Source organism: Trichechus manatus, unplaced genomic scaffold, assembly GCF_000243295.1.
Source record: "Trichechus manatus latirostris isolate Lorelei unplaced genomic scaffold, TriManLat1.0 scaffold00037, whole genome shotgun sequence".
In the NCBI taxonomy this organism is placed as follows: domain Eukaryota; kingdom Metazoa; phylum Chordata; class Mammalia; order Sirenia; family Trichechidae; genus Trichechus; species Trichechus manatus.
In genome coordinates this window covers 9,685,183-9,692,857 of record NW_004443973.1, presented here as the reverse complement: position 1 = coordinate 9,692,857, position 7,675 = coordinate 9,685,183, and the positions used below count along the sequence as shown (strand labels likewise).

General features: G+C 42.9%; 1 non-coding gene across 1 annotated transcript; it reads right to left on the bottom strand.

The window, feature by feature from the left end:
• Positions 1–827: 827 nt before the first annotated feature.
• LOC111820433 (U6 spliceosomal RNA) lies at positions 828–934 on the bottom strand. Its single transcript, XR_002823975.1, has one exon. It is a non-coding gene; the product is annotated as a U6 spliceosomal RNA (small nuclear RNA).
• Positions 935–7,675: the final 6,741 nt, after the last annotated feature.

Below are 7,675 nucleotides of genomic sequence, written 5' to 3'. Positions count from 1 at the left end.
TTTTCTCAAGATCTTCTCCAAGGTCTGCAGGTTCTCTACTTTCAAAATCTATTCTGCTAGGGGATGGGGAGAACATGTCTCTATAGAATAACACAAGGTCTCCTTAGAATTATTTGATGACATGTTCAACAGTTCAACATTGCATTACCCCAAGATACGGTCAGATTGTTCACTTGGTCCCTTCCAGGAACAAATTCTCAGCTAATAGCCATAATCTCCCACACAGGTCTACAGAAAAATGCTTGGGAAGTTTCAGAAATGGCCTGGGGTGACACACAAGTGGTTAAAAAGCAAGCGAGAAATTCAAACAACTGGCCACTTGGTCTTTATAGCGCCAACTAAATGACTATATTTATTCTGTCACTGAATTGGTTGGTTGTCTGACTTAAGTCAATGGACTGGTTGTTTAGGCATCATTAGCAAGAACTAACAGGTGATCTTAAGGTCACAAAACTGTCAGCGTAAATGCTAATGGATGACTATGGACAACCAATGGTGGGCCAGTTAAACACATCTCTACTGCAGAATGCTATGCAACTGTAAAAAAAACAACATAGTAGCAGTATGTGCAAGATATACTAAAAAATAAAGCAAGCAAAATGCAAACAGTATCCATATACCACAACCTTGAATACGTGAGTAGATGGGATGAGGTGGTAGAGGAAGGATAGGAGGAACATAACCAAAGTGTGTTTAGCTGTTATACTGAAGTAAGGTATATACATTATATATATTTTAAGTGAGCAAGTATTGCTTATGAGAGAAAATACATATATATTTAAATAATCTAAACATATATAGTTATATTTATTTATTTATTGTGCTTTAAAAATATGGAACGTTTCATGAATTTGCGTGTCATCCTTGTGCAGGGGCCATGCTAATATTCTCTGTGTCGTTCCAATTTTAGCAGATGTGCTGCTGAAGCGAGCACTATAGTTATATATTTAAAGGGAGCATATATTGCCTATGTAAGAAAAATAAAAATATATAAGAAATAAACTGTTATTTTAAGTTGTAACTGATTCTACTGGCCCAGGAAATGACTCGGCTGTGATCCATTTTATTAACCATCTCCTTGCTCCTGCAGACACCTCTTACCTGAGAGAACTCGTGTTTATCCCTCAAATACAAGAGTCTGTGGTGGTTTTGGAGAGACCAATGTCCTTTAATTTTGCCCAAAATTCTTTCTCAGGTTGTGCACCTCCTTTCAGTCAAAAACAAAAGATGCAGAACTCATGGACAGGTGAGTAACAAACCCTCATTTATATGAAATTGAACCAGATACAGGTATTAGAACAGGAAATGTAACTTCTTAGATTCTACAGTAATAATTCCCACTTTCCCTATAAGAACACAAAATCCTACTCCTTATTATTAGAATCACTGTTATTGCTCAATTTGGAAGATATAAAAATAAATAGCAATTAAAGCTAATTAGAGGGCAGTGGTAGTTCAGTGGTAGAATTCTCACCTTCCATGCAGGACACCTGGGTTCAGTTCCTGGCCAATGCGCCTCATGCACAGCCACAAGCCATCCATCAGTAGAGGTTGCTACGGTGCTGAACAGGTTTCAGTGGCACTTCCAGACTAGGACGGACTAGGAAGAAAGTCCTAGCGATCTACTTTCTAAAAATCAGCTAGTGAAAACCCTATAGATCACAATGGTCCAATCACATCATGCGTGGGGTCCCCATGAGTCGGGGCCAACTTGACAGCAGCTAACAACAACAACAAAGCTAATTATGTATATGAATAAAACATAATGTCACATTATACATATCACTCATGGTGAAGGACCATTCCTAGGACGAAATGTTTCCTAGCGTCTTCAGAAACCAGCTATTCTTCCTTAAAACACAAAAACCCACATTACTTTCACGAAAAATTCACTCACCTCAAATCTTACAACCACAGTGGTAGAAATAAAGAGCCATTCAACAAACATTAAATGACAACCTACTATGCAAGAACCTAACCTGTTATTTGAGGGGAATATAAAAAAGAATTAAGCAAAAGTGATTGTCTTGAAAAAGTCTACAACCTAGTGAGGAAGAAGGGACACATACAAGTAACTGCAATCCAGGAGAGAGAGGATGCAGAGCCATAGGTGAGGCCCAAACAAACTGTGATGGGAACTTACTAAGAAGGTAGTGGAGGAGAGAACATTTTGGCTTTGAAAGATAAGTAGCATTCACCATACAAGTGAAGAGAAAGGACGGTGTGGAGAGAAGGAATGGCAGTGCAAAGGCATACAGATGGGAATAAGAAAATACAGCTCAGCTGGAGCCCAGGACATGAAAAGTAGTGTACATGAAGGTTGAAGGTGACATTAAAGGTTTTAAGTGCAGAGTTTGACATTAGACTGCCTCAGATTTGAATAACATCTGTGTCACTAGCTGTGTGACCTTGGGCAAGTTACTTAACTTCTCTTAGCCTTAGGTGGCACATATGAGTAGTACCTACTTCATAGGATTATGTGAATATCAAATGATTCAATCAGATGACACAAAGTGGTAATGTTAAAGGAAGGAAGGAGAAAAAAAGAAAGGAAGGAAAGATGAAAAAAGAGATTTTTAAAAGCTCGAGCCAGATCATGGAAAGCTGTAAAAAATCTGATTCACTTAAATCAGTATAACTGAGAGATAAAAAGAAATTAAAACAAAAGAAGAAATTGAGTTATACTGGGAAAATGGCTTACAGAAGAGGAAATAATATGTTCACAGTAACACTAAAATGTTATACTTGTATATCAGAGCAACATGTTCTTACAATGTGAACCATGTGTATCAAAACCACTAAACTAATGGAAATTGTAGGTAATTGTCGCCTGTTTATTTTAGCCACATTCTTCTTTCACTGATTATTAATGAAGTCTATTACTTTTCATGTCTCAACAAGTACTTGTGACCAATCTGAAGAGTCTATAATGCTGAGCATGCTTCCCAGGAGTCAAAGTTCCTTGGCCCTTGGTCACAAGAAGCAACAGAAGCAGTGCCAACAGCCTAGCACTCACCCCCCGGGCTCCGCTGCTACACCTGTGACCAAAGCAGACTGGCCTAGGGCAGGTAGTCTAATCCATTGGTCACCCCCACATGGATGACAGCCACTATGTGACTGCCTGGCACTTCCCTGGGCCAGAGAGTCAGGAAACTGGTAGTTCTTGTCTTTGTCTTCTGCCCTTTATCTGCCCTGATAACATCAGCAAAGTTGGCTCTACCAGGTAAGCAGGTACCACAGGCTGGCAGCCCTCGAATACTAAGCTTCTTGTAGATGAGCTTTCTCCTTCTCAGGGCTGTTAGGAGAATAACTGAGGCAATTCATGTGAAGCACTCGATAAACTACAGACAGCTAAGAGATTATTACATATTAACTTATATAAAAAGCAGCTCCTACCTTTAGGCTTTTCTTGTATGTCCACGTGGAGAGAGGACTATCAATAGTCTTTTGTATATACTGACATTGATGATAATAATAATCCTAATAATAACAGCCCACAAATACCAAGCAGCAGCTCTGTCCCAGACAATCCACTACGTGATCCACATATATGACCTCATCCAATTCTCATAACAACCCTGTGAGGTAGAGGTTTTACTCTCATTTTAAAGGTAAACTTCCAGTTACCCTAGAACTGGAACCAAGATCTGTCGACTTCCTGGCCCATCATGTAAGTCTGTACCTGGCTAGCACGTCAGCATCACCTGGGGGCTTTAAAAAAACAGATTCCTGGGCCTCACCCGAGATTTACAGAATCAAGCCTTCACACCCACTCCTCACTTATTGACATGGCTGGGTTCCAAAGACCAAGTTGTTATGTGAAATCGGCGTTACACGAAAATAGAAGATAACCACAACAGAGCACAAAATGGAGAATGGCTACATCATTACATAACTGCCAAGTCACTGAGAGTCATGGCCCAGCCAAGCTGACATATAACCTTAACCATTATAGCCAGCATTACTCTTGCCTCACACCTCGGCATTCATTACTGCCAGACATACATGGTTAATGCGCAAAATAGTCGGATGGCAGACGTTTCAGTGTTGTCATAAATGTGAAACGTCGGATGAGACAGTCAATAAGTGAGGAGTAGGTGCTCTAGGGTGTTCTAGGCACACCCATGCCTAAGAACCAAGTTACTAACAATAGTTAAGGCATGTTAAGTCTTAAACTAGTTTAAGGTATTCTGGGGGCTTTTGATGAGCCTAAAGTTTTTATTATTCTAAAGTATACAAAAGACAGAGTTAATTATTTTGACCTGACCACAATACCTACAGGGTGAAGGCAATCGACAAATGTTAGAGCTGGGCCATACAAAGAGTGAGGAAGTATGCCTTCCTCAGCAGGGAGATGAAACCTGAACTGTTCCTCAATTTGAACAGAGAAGGTAGAACACGAAGTGACTGTGTCTGTTAATCTCTCTATGCCTGGCACACAGTAGGCACTTAACAAATATTTGTTAAATGGACAAATGAATGAAGGACTGACTCCCTCCACCTAGAAGTGATTTCACTTCCCTCTAAGTTTCCCTATATTTGATCTGTACTTTTTTGTTTTTTACCTTATATATCACATCCTGTCTTTGCATTTCTGCTGCTTGAACCAGTGTCTCATCTCTACCAGAATGTAAGCATTCAGCGGCAAACACCATCTCTTTCTGAGCTAGGTCCTCCCCTCCACTCCGAGCACAGCACCTAGCAGAGCACCGAGCAGCAATACCTAGCAGGAACCCTCAATGCTGACTGGGTATCTGGTTTGATCCCTACTGTGACCTGATTCACATTATGTGGGTCTGGGATAAGAGTGATTTACAAAGCATAAAACTACCAAACCTTTGAACATCATGGTGTAACTGTGGATTGTTGGTAGTATCAGAGAGACCTCAGAGTGGTAATCATTAGGAATCTGGAAGATTGAGGAAGACAACAGCTCTGGGAGGCAGAATCCCAAATACCAGACACTTAAAAATGAAGGGACTATCCCAACAAAGCGGGGCATTAGTGGTTCAGTGGCAGAATCCTTGCCTTCCATGAAGGGGACCTGGGTTTGATTGCCAGCCAATGCACCTCATGAGCAGTCACCACCCGTCATCTGTCCGTGGAGGCATATGTATTACTGTGATGCTGAATAGGGTTGGCAGAGCTTCCAGATTAAGTTGAATTGGGAAGAAAGGCCTGGCAATCTACTTCCAAGAATCAGACAATGAGAACCTTATGGACCACAATGGGCCGATCTGTAACCGATCATGAGGATGGGGCAGGACTGTGCAGCTTTTTGTTCTACTGTGCATGGGGTCACCATGAGTCATGGCTGACTCAATGGCAACTAATAATAAGAAAATCACAACAAATAAAAGGCAATTTTGTTTAGTATTAACTTTCTGATGTGCAATGTGGATGCCACATATCCTAGTTATCTAGTGCTGCTATAACAGAAGTACCACAAGTGGGTGGCTTTAACCAACAGAAATTCATTTTCTCACAGTTTAGGAGGCTAGAAGTCCAAATTTAGGGCGCCGGCTCTAGGAGAAAGCTTTCTCTTCTCTGTTGACTCTAGAGGTAGGTCCTTGTCTCTTCTGAGCTTCTGCTCCTGGGCAGTCTTCACATGGCTTGGCATCTCTCTTCTCCCATTTCTGCTTCTTTCACTTGCTTGTTTAATCTCTTTTACATCTCGGAAGAGACTGACTCAAAACACTCTACACTAATCCTGCCTCATTAACATAACAAAGACAACCCAAAAACCACGGGCACAGAGGTTAAGATTTACAACACATATTTTCTGGGGGACACAATTCAATCCAAAATACCACATATGTTCCTAAAATTACAACTACAGCCAGCAACACCTTGAAACACCAAAGACAGTGACACAGACATAGTATGGAATACTGCCCAGAAAAGGGGGCTCACCCCTGACCAGAGCACCTGAGACAATAAATACCACCTTCTCCTCACTCCTATCTCCTTTTAGCTCATTAGCACTCTTGGGCCTTGGTGCCGCACACTATATGGTGTCTCAGTGGCCTTGTGCTGGCACTTTTTGCTGTTTCACACCCATTATCTCACTTGTTCCTCATACCCTTTAGTGGAGGAAGAGCAAAAGTCATCAACCCCACTTCTTGGATGAGATAAATGAGGCTCAAGTTGCATGATATGCCTAGGAGCACCAGAGAGTGGCTGAGCACACAGTAGACACTTAATTTGTGAAATGAACAAACAAGTGAAAGAAGGCATCAGTCCTCCCCTGCTGCCCCCCCACCCCTCCAGCTGGAAGTCATCTCATTCTGTCTAAATGTCCCAGGATTAGATCTGTACCTTGCTCACAAATCTCTTTCCTCTACATCACACAGCCTGAAAGTTTGTGTGCTTCTCAAGGAGCCAAAATTATGGCAGGGGTTGGGTAGGTTCAAGGCAGGAAGATGAAGTTTTAGTAATATCTGCAGATTCTACTCTGCACACTTCCATTCAACACATAACACAGAGGTAGCTGGGGATTTGGAGAATAACACCCACTGCCCCCTGAGAAACTCAACCTTGTAAGGACGACAGGCAGGCAAACACACAGAGCAACAGTAGAAGGCAGCGGGAGCACTGTTAGGAGGAATTAAGACATGAGGTGCTGATGGCCTGCTCAGGGTTCTCTCACCTCAAAAAGTCAAAAGGTGATTTCCATGGTGGTTGCATAACACTGTGAATGTATTAAACGCCACTAAATTGTACATTTTCAAATAGTTAATTCCATTGACGTAAAATTCACCTCAATTTTTAAAATCCGTTTTAAAAAAAGGTTTACAAAGTGAAATAGAAAATTTCTTGGGAGTTATTTTATCCGTTATAGAAATGGGCGTTTTTGAGGAAGGCAAAAACGCCAACGACTGAAAATGAAGCTACAGTATTTGTTCTCTGGTTTGGGAAACCGGTAAAACAAAACCCAGTCAGGGTGGAGAATCTATCTGGGCTCTGCAGCTACAACCGGCCTGAGTCTGAGGCTACCCCAGCCATCGATGAGGCGTCCAGTGAAGATCCCGGGGGCAGAAATGAAACACGCTTTTCAGAAAAAGAGACCAAGTCCACCCAGTCACTGCTTACAACTCGAGAGGCTTCCCAAGGAATCCAGATAGGGCAAGGAGCCGGTGGTCCCAGAGGGACTATCCATGGGACCAAAAAGTCCTCACACAGACACACCCTTTGTTAATCTCAGAGTTCAAAGTCTAACTATCACCAACCGAGGTTAGCTGGTTTCCCTTAAACTTTCAAATTTCTTTAACAGTTCTTTTTTAAAAAGAAAAGGATGTTAATATCAAAATGTTGTAGGAGCCAGATTGAGGTGAAGCTGTCCTGAGGGTTCGGAACAGGCCCCGGAGAAAAGCGACGCCGGGAACTGGAAGCGACTCCAAAGTCAACGGATACTTAGAACGTGCGCGTCTACGCCGACCCGCGAGCGAGCGGGCTGTTCCAGAGCACCCGGCGAGAGGCTAGTCTGGGAAGCCGAGTGGCGGCAGGGCGCGATTCCCACCGCGAGGAAGACGGTTGCCGGCCCGGGTCCGCGGAGCTCAGGGTCGCGCCCGGCTCGCGGGTACCGAATCCGAAGCTCCCGGAGCCGGCGGCCCCTCCTCCCCTGACAATCGGCCGGGCCCGCAGGAGGCGCCCGCCGGGAATCGCGCTCCGCCCT